Source organism: Rosa rugosa, chromosome 1 (genome assembly GCF_958449725.1).
Source record: "Rosa rugosa chromosome 1, drRosRugo1.1, whole genome shotgun sequence".
NCBI classification, from domain to species: domain Eukaryota; kingdom Viridiplantae; phylum Streptophyta; class Magnoliopsida; order Rosales; family Rosaceae; genus Rosa; species Rosa rugosa.
In genome coordinates, this window is record NC_084820.1 from 40,551,637 (window position 1) to 40,561,648 (window position 10,012).

General features: G+C 37.5%; 1 long non-coding RNA gene across 1 annotated transcript; it reads right to left on the reverse strand.

Annotated features, from left to right (window-relative positions):
• Positions 1 to 1,036: 1,036 nt before the first annotated feature.
• LOC133707735 (uncharacterized) lies at positions 1,037 to 2,655 on the reverse strand. Its single transcript, XR_009845257.1, has 3 exons — positions 2,358 to 2,655; positions 1,338 to 1,389; positions 1,037 to 1,219 (listed from the first exon to the last, which is right to left on the reverse strand). It is a non-coding gene; the product is annotated as an uncharacterized LOC133707735 (long non-coding RNA).
• Between the last annotated feature and the right edge of the window lie 7,357 nt (positions 2,656 to 10,012).

Sequence of the window (10,012 nt, forward strand, 5' to 3'; positions counted from 1 at the left end):
CAATGGCTATTGATGATGGGATTTCTCTAGTTCAATTTGTGGTCAAGGAAAATAAATGTGATATGAAACAGGCAAACCTTGTAGGTAAGAATAAATTTAACCTGACAACAAGAAGAAATAAATAACAAAAAAATACGATCCAAGGAAATCAAGTTCTCCATCAAGGGACTCCACAAGCTCTTGTGGTATGGGTCTCATATGCTTGACAATTTTCTTGTCAGATTCGTATCTGTATGAATGCAAATAAGGTGCCAGGAATCAATAATGAAAAAAACACCAAAAGTTTGAAGCCTTAACAATAAAGTAAGCTATTCTCATATTACTCACACTTGAGCGTGCTGGAAAACTGCAGCTGCTTCTCTGAAAGATCTGGGGTAATCTTCAGGCATTTGATTGCCCTTCTGCAATTTCAAAACTGATAAAGCCTGCAACCGAAAGTAGAAACATGAGACTTGATCTCAGTTCTAAAAGAACAAGAAAGCAAAACAAAATAAAAAATAAAGTTTCTAAATAAGCAAAATTTTATAAGAAAGAAAAAAGACCCTATATGTCATTGCCCCCAAAAATTTTAAGCTTGTCACCTGTCCTCCTTCAACATTATATCATGCAACTCTCCACAGTATAATGTCTAGAAAATAGAGATCAAGTGAAGTCCTTTACAATGTGTAAGGTTACATCAACACCCCTAAGTCACCAAAATCCGAGAACTTGACTAGCAAACTCTCTCGTCAATCAAGATGCTAGTCTTGCAGAAATGAACCAATATAACATGACAAGCATATTTGGGGTACTCATGTGCTTATATTTAGCAAGTGTGAGAAGTAGTTCACTAGTTGGTCTTACTCATAGCAAAGAATTAAATATCATAAAAGAAAAGTTAAAAGTTCCTTTCGTATATGCGCAATCTTTCAATCTCATAGTAGATGATATTCATTCACAAAGAACACACTACGTACCAAGAATAGCTTTGATAACAAAAAGGTGCAGTAAGATTCCTTGATATCACTTAACAAGCTGCCTTAAACATTACCTACCCTTACGACTAAAAGAATAGACAAAAAGAGTGATGTATACTCTGCAAAGTACAAGCTTGTGTGTCTCAAAAGCTTTAGTCCTACAAACGATATCTTGATACTAAGGTTGCACATATTTCTGAGTTCCTGCCAAATCACACCTTTTTGATAATCTGAACAATATCCTCATCTTCGAGCAGATGCTCCTGTTGCCAAACCAACACAAAACATGCATTTGATTGACACAAGGAATATTTATTAATTTTAATAAATTAAGCACAAGCAAACGGAAGAGATAACATGCTGGATTCAGAAAAAATCAACCTTTCCAACTCTTTGGGGCTTGTGTTTTGCGCTAGACCCCCAAACCAGAGCACTGCAACAAAAAGTGTGATGTTAACTTTCATGACTAAAGATGGGGTATATTGATAGTCCCTAACCAAAACTCTGTCAGTTTTAATGTTCTTATTACCATTTTGGATACCTAATAGTGATAGTCCTCAATGACTTCAAACCATACCTTCTATTTAATATCATTTTATCAATTAAGAGAGAAGTTTGACTACCATAGTCTAAGCGGATATTGTATTAACAGTAATCTGGTACCGCAAAATCGACCATCAATATATAGGTTATTATGGTTATGAACCAAAAGATAACAACAGAAATGAGGCCACTTTGAACTTTTGCATACGATATGAATTACTTGTTGCTTATACCAAATGAGAATTACTAACATGATTAGATCCTAGGCCTGACTCCCCATGGAATAGCTAGGCAGAAGCCAAATTAAGGCCATATAACTATCTAGTGAGATCATATAAGCATGTATTTTTGAAAAGTTGAAGAACTAAAGACCACTTGAAAACAGGAAGGTCTAGAGATATACATATTGACAACAGAAGATTTCAACGTTATTGGAAAAGAATCCAAGCAATTTAAAGTGACCACTGACAAGTACTAGAATCCGATTGAAACTCATAAACCACAACAATACAGAGATCCTAACTTTGTGCTCAAATGTAGACCTTCTGCTCAGTTTATTAAAGAATCATGCCAACTGGTGAAGGGTTGCATTTAACTAGTGCAGAAAAACAAATGGAAATATCCATTTCCATAAACCCACAAACCTACAACCCCAACTTAATTAACAACAATAACTAGGATGCCCCATAATCTTTCACAAGAAATACCCATAAACTTATAAGCATTAATCATATGAAATGCAACCTGCTTTAAATTTTGAACTAACTGGCAATCAAAATAACAGGAACTATAATAATAAACAAGCAGTCAACCCAAAATTTCAAAACTAGAATGAGAAATGATTATAAAAGAAGAGACCTGAAAGACGGGGATGGTCAAGGATTCATAGCAAATGGGACAATCAAGCACATCCAGGTCGGTCAAAGTGATGGAAATAGACCTATCCGTGGTGGAAGCAAGAGCAGTTTCTTGAGCTGCCGAGGCGATTAGTAAATCAACAAGAAGTTAGACTTGACTGAAACGAATAACGTATGCATGCAATGGTTATGTTTATTTCCAAACAATAAGTTTAGTTTTTGCATGAAGGTTTTAGTATATCATGAATTATTGGTGACAGCTAATGGGGAAGAATAGTGCCTCTACAAACTAAATTACAGAAAACCATATGCATGTACACTTCCAGTAAACCAAGCATTCAAATACCATATATAATTATCCTGTGTTCAAAGCAATTAAAACTTGATGTTTATTAGTAATGATATCCTCTGTTCAAAGCAATCAAAACTTGATGGTTATTAGATATGTACTCTCTCGCTTTCTGAACCACACACATGCAAGCAAACATACTCATTTTTGTGGGGGTTGAACTCCAAACTAATACCCATTAACAAGGTCCATTCACTGTTGGATAGCTTCAAGTTATGCTTTTCCCAAATAATCTGCTCTCTGAAAGAAAGGAAAAAAAAAATAGTGGTGGAAAGGTATCCTAGTTGAAAAAAGTTTTTATGGTTTCTTGAACAGGAAAGACTTTTCCTCTGTAACACTTTTGGAAGAAAATTAGCATTTCCTTAGTTTCTTCCGGCAACGTTATGAAATATAGTCAAATAAAAATACCAGAAAACTTTTTCATCACCATAACTGAAGCACAGTGAAGAAATTAAGTTCTAAAATGTAATATTCAAAAATCTACTAAACAATATTTTCATCAAAACAAACAAGGCAACAGCAAAGCAGTTCATCAAGTCCTTAGACATACAAACAATAAACCTGATCCTTGATTGATATTTGAACTTCTGTTATACATCTATATATACATCCCACAATAACTGCGCTTAACTTTTCAGCTTTCACCGATTTTAATAAAGACATGCAAACAGACCAAGAGGTAGATAGACATAACAAAAAATGAATGAATAGGAGCACTGAAGTAAGTCTTTAAACAAAAAGCTCCCTTACTAAAGTTGATCTTAGGCTGTATGTAGCAAACAGGTATGTGTCATCTAAACAGTTCAGAACACATCATACAGAATCAAAAAGTCCTCTTCCAGTGTTTGTACAACCCATCATTTCTATATCGTTGTGTGATTAATCAACTGGACAACTGGTTTTTGTTTCTTATGTTGTGTGAATTCAAATATGATGACAAAGTGCTCTTGCAATTTGTTGTGTGATTCACAAACAACTACTCAACAACACAATTTATGAACTGCTGTTTCTTCATTATTGATTATTTGCTTAAAATATTTGCATAAAAATAATGCTCCATATATATTTGCATAGAAATAAATCCATACATTCAAGCATCTATGCCATGAAACCAAAAAAGAAAGCATTTTAGCTAGCTCAATGCAACAGCATTCTAGCGAACTATTTCTATCACCAGCAGAATTCTAGCTAGTTTAATGCACCTGCATTGTAGCTAACAATTGGAGTGGCTCTTAGTACTTTTAACAACAACAGAAGAGCATCAAACCACCTTTTTCCAATTTCCCTTAGGACCCCAATCCTGCAATATATGCTGATAAAGAGATGATACTGAATTGTAGATGCTCCTGCAGATACAATGTAGTTGTAAGCTGATATGAAACCGACAGAGTAGTGAGAAGTTGATATGGAATTGACAAAGCATCTTCAATTCCCCAATCTAAACGTTAGACTAATATGCAAATAACCCATGATTTCTAGTTGAAGACCCAATTAGCATCTTTAATGAAAACCCAGATAAGCTCAGCCAAAACAACAAATCAATGCAAAAGGGCAGTAAACATTAAAGCATACAGTTCCAATTACAAGAACAATCTTCCAGCTACAACCAAACCGAAAAAGATTGTCAACAAAATCAAACAGTGCGCCTTAGCTAAACTAGAACATAATTGACATATGCAGGATACTAAGGTTTTCTTGGAAAAAAAAGGTTGATTCTTATAGACCATAAAATTCTGTTTAGATGACAATTATAGCAGAATCACAACTAGAAAAGCTCTGATCCTAAATCTACTAAACATACAATGTGGGACAGTGAGATATATATATATATATATATATATATATATATATATATATATTCAAAGCTAAAAGATAAAACAGAAAACAATGTGCATTACCCTTTCATTCCCCTGCATGTTTGAAAGATGCGCAATCCCATTGCTTATCCCATTCCCATTTTGTGTATAGACAACACCATTCTATTTCTGGTGTCCAGAGTAGCTGGTTTTTGCTTGACCTGTCAATCTTTGTTGTCGGTTGGGTGACTGATTACTACTTCCCTGAACAATCCAAGCTTACTTAGTTAACAAACATAGCTCAAGCATTGTCTCTTATTGATTAATAAAAAATAAATATAAAAGGGTGCATCCTCACTTAGTTGATGCAGAATCAAGACATGCTAAAAAAATAATAATAATAAATAAAAACATTCAAGTGCTAGGGATTCTACCATGACATTGCCAGATAGCTAAAATGTAGGTTCAAACCAGCAAAACTAGTACACAGTTTCTTAGTGACATACTTTTCTAACTACAAACCCATGTAGATATGATAGTAGATATCTCATCAAGAAGTTTGACGCGACTTGAAGAAGAATTTAAACAATGGCAAGCTTGCAGCACATATTGAGTGGAATTGATGTTAACTGATGCAACTTAATTAACTTCATATATAAGCCACTACCATGTGCAAGTTGGTCCCATTTACTGCCGCTTTGTAGTTTTCAATTCTAGAGGCATTTAGAGATGCAATAGTTGTGTCCAGATTTTGTTTCAATGAGCCATTCTCTTTATTCAATATAGAAATTTGATCATGTCAAATGCCAAAAGTAATGTATGGCAATAAAGTATCAAAAATGGCAGGGGTGTAGGATTTACAAATCCAATTACCTACCTGAACAAGTTAAACAAACAAATAAATTGAACACTATAAGTTGATAGAAGAGCAAACAGGTACCTCTTTTTCCTTTAGCAAAGCTGCATAGTTTTTTGATAATGCTTTAATTCCTGCCTCAGATTCCTGAAGTCTCTTAATCTCAGCTCGGTATTGTTCAATCTAAAAGGACATAATAGAACACAATAAAATTATTAGTCACAAAATACTCCATCAAATAAAATAAAACCAAACAACAGCAGCAAGAGGAGACAAAGCATAACAGAGAACAAAAGACAACAGCAATGACCAGTATGTAACCCATCAAGACTATAGCCAAATGCATACACAACTCAGAGTCTTCACAGGTACAAATGTCAAAATTAACAAGGATATACATGCAATAGACTACTGCCTCGTTTATAAAAACTATCTATCATTTATATCCATACTGATAGTCATGCTTTTGATTCTTGTAGTTGATACACACATCTCAAACCAACTTTCCAACACCTAAGTTCCTAGAAGTTAAAACTGCTACTGGTAGTAAGATAAAACGCTAACCTTGGGATCTTCATATATGGATCGAGCATCCACCTCCTCCTTCTCTACCTGACTTGCAGAACCATCATTGGGATCTTCTTTCAGAATCAAAACACAAACAAATAAGATGTTAGATAATGTTGATAAATATACTTACTGGAAACGTACATCAAACCTCACAACTAAAATACAAAACCCCAGAATCAAAGAAGAGAGATCATGCAGAAACATATTAAAGCAAAAGGCGATTGGCATTATCAAAATCAAATCTTGAATCTTTGTACCTAGAAACAAGAAGATTGAATCAGATAACTCCAAATGAATTGCAGAACCTGGAACTACAGATAAAACCCTAAAATCGATCGAAGACTGAACCATAAAATCAAAGTTTTGGATAATAAGCAACCTAAAATTTGTAGATAAAACCTTAAAATCGATTGAAGATTGAACCCAGTTGAAACCCTAAACTACAAAACGATTGAAACCCTAAATTGCTTACCAATATCCGAATTGAAAACAGCTCTTGCTGGAGAGCTCCATTAATCCGAACATGAAAGATGAAGTAGAGACTAAGAAGAAGAATCGAGAGGGTGAGAGGATGAAGGAAAGAGTGAGAATCGAGATATGAGAGAGCTCGGTGAGAAGGAGAGAGGCTGGTGTTTTGAGTCTTCCAGTTTTGCGGGTTCTAGGTCGAGCAGAGAGAGCTGAGTGAGGAGGACAGAGAGCGCGGGGTGGTGTTTGGGTATCTAGTCGTGGTCGAGCTGAGTGAGAAGGAGAGAATGACTTTGAGGTCTCTCTGTCCAAAACCAAAAGTCAAAATAACTTGGAAAATTTTAAAACAAGCCCCACACTTAAACAACATTTAAATGTTGTCTGAATGTCACCATATTTTTTAGTCAATTAGGGCTAGGCTATTTGAGGGGGAAACAACTTTTGGATATCCCTCCAAATTTGAGATAGGAAATCACCACCTTCTACAACTACACAAATGTGTGGTCTGAATGCTCACCATTTATCCAAATTTGAGATAGGAAATCACCACCTTCTACAACTACACAAATGTGTCGTCTGAATGTTCACCATTTTTCCAAATTAAACTAGTATGGTTTTAGTGTATATTCAGACAACAGAAAAAAAAATTATGTCGTCTGAAAAACTCAGACGACATAAAACAAAACTTATGTCGTCTGAAGTGTGTCGTCTGAAGGCATTTTTGGCATAGTGAATGATGTTAATATAGTCAAAAATCGATGGTCACGGACGCTCTTAGTCCAAAGATCACAAACGCTCTTAGTTCGTATATAGAATGAATCCCCACGATTTCACTTTTTATAGAATCAAACCCACGTTACAGAAAGGTGGGATGAAGAAAAAGGGAGGTTGCAAGTCCCCGAGAAAAAGAAAAGAATTTAAAGACAGAAAGTAGGAACTTTAATCTTAAATACTTACTTGGTTAAATTTGGAGCTTGAAACCTTGGGAATTCGGAAGCTTGAATTTTTGGGGTCGATGTGGGGCCTTAGATGACTTGGTGATGCGCAGCAGCTTGCGTGTGGGTGCTGTCGGAAAGTGGGGGGACGATGGAGGCTCCAAGGTGCGCAGCGAAAGGCTTAGCGAGGCTAGCAGTGCGCTGGTAAGAGCGGAGCAGAATGCTAGCAAGGCTAGCTGGTCCTGTTAAGCTAGGCACGACCCGGGGGAGCACTGGCAGGTGCTAGCGAGGCTAGCAGGGTTGCGAAGACACTACAGGGGAAGCAAGACGCACGGGTGTTAGCATTGAAGCAACCCTCAAGTGCAAGAGGTACAAGTTATAGAATAGGGGATTAAGTAAGGATGTCGAACCCACGAGGATTGGTAAATCATTTCCTAGCTAGGGAAAACCTAAGGAAAAACTAGAAGAATATGCAAATGTACAATCACAAACAAAGACTCACAAGTGAACCAAAGTTCATGGTGAGTATGTGCAAGATGGTGTGTAGAGATTTGATTTTGATTTTGAGATTGGTTTCTATTCAAATTGAAACAATGAAAGCAAGTAATATAAACTAAGCTAAACTAAACAAGTTGTTATCAAATGGATGGGAGTTAGGGCATCGGGTTTCACCTTTTGCCTCCCTTGCAAGCATTAAAGCAATTGAATATGAATGATGCAAAGCTAATTGTCCAACTACCCTCTTAGCATCCGGATAGGACTACTAAGGCTTAAACCCTTTTCATTTTATTAACTCTAACTGGATAAGTCTAGAGCTAACTACCTAGAGACAAATTCAAGTACCGGATAGGTCTCAATCCTTTGCCCTAAATGCATAAAGCTTAGAGTTTAGATAACCAAGCAAGCAAACCAATCCTATTGTTAATGTTAGAATCCGGGGGGACTCTAGTTAACCATAAGTAAGAGAGATAGAGAGAGAGAGAGAGTTGACACGAGATGTATAGTGGTTCGCCTCCGCATGAGCGGGAGACTACGTCCACTTGAATGTTGTACTAGTGTGTCGAGCTTTGCGGCCCAACGAGATTACAAAAGATGTAATGGGAATGGTTGTAATGGAATGTGTTGAGTTGTGGGAGGAGGCATTCCTTTTATAGATGAAGGAATGCTTCTCCTTTACTTGTTCTTCGATGTGGGACAAGTTTCCACATATTTCTAGTCTAGAAGGCCTAGAAGCATGTAGAAAGCTATGTTGTGGTGGCATCTTGGCAAGGGCGGAAAGGTGGCTTCCCGGTGGCGGATTTGTGACTTCTGGATACCGTGGTGTAGCTTGAACATAGGGCTACACGATGGATGTCGCGGTTGGGCCTTGCCATGTCTCGTGGATGTCCCAAAGTGGGTGTTACTTATGCTTGGTGATGATAGCAAACTAGTCTTGCTAGTGTAGGTATGAACAAGTCCCCGAAGTCCCCGAGTAAGAGTAGCTTCTTGGTTGGGGAGTTCAAATCATGAAGTCATCAAGCATAAGTAACATCCGAGAGGCGCACAGCCCCTACAAGTCCCCGAGCTCCGCAAGCAAGAAGGGACTCGCTATCCTGTATCACAAAAGACAAAAATTCATAAGTGCATGAGAGAATGGGGCGTCGCCCTGCCGCATGGCGGTAGGTCGTAGACCATAGACACGTGGAGCCCGGAGGCTAGACCATATGTAAGAACACGTGAAAAAGTGTAGTGCCCGGAGGTTAGACCACATGTAAGAAGCATTGTGAACCAAGAGCGTAATTAAAGCATGCTGGATAAGTGTAGTGAGTTAGGTGTTCGAGCAAGTTAGGTGTAGGCGTTGTATGAGCGTGCGGGGCGTAGCCCAAGCGAGTCGCGGCCATGCTTTGATACCTAAACGAGTCGTAACCGTTTCGCAAGCGTTTATCCAAGCATGTTTAATTGAGCTATAAGTCTCACAAGGTTCTAGATGAATGTCACATGAAAGTGAATTTAAGCATGTATGTGTGTAGCATGTACTTGTAGGAAAGTTGCTAATAACATGTTGTAGGCATGCTTAAGGGTTATAGAGACATGTATAGTCATGGTATTGGCGGTAGCTCAAATTGCAAGAGCGTAAAGACAAGATGGTGTGACTTATCTTGTGCCGATTTAGAGTGAGTTGAAGTTGGAGTTGTCCAAGCATGGCGCTCCATGTGGTCGACTAGTGACCGCTCATAGTTTGTTTGACCGTGCCCACCTAGGAATGTATTCCGTTGATTCCCTCAAAAGTCAAAACAAAATAGGCGGTTAGCAATTTGTGCGCATGATGTAGTTGACTTGAATAAGAAGAATTTGTGTGCATGTAAATTCCAAATAAGAAGAAGATTTTAAGTGAAGGAAGTATATAAATGATGTGTTCTCAACTTGTCACAGGAACATAGGCTTTTTAGTGAGCTAGCATGTTATGACAAGTGATAGGCTTGTGCTAAATTTTTGTGAACCACGACAAAGTGGAATCATGTGTAGAAAACATATAAGAAACATGCAGCCTGTGTTGTACGTCTATTTTGGCAACCAAGTGTCCCATGATATTGGTGTGTGGCACTTGATCGTAGAGCATAGTACTGTAGGCCATATGGCAAAGCATCTATGTAGGCATGAGCACGTGAAGTTTGAGTACTAGCTGGACAGTAAGGATATGAATAA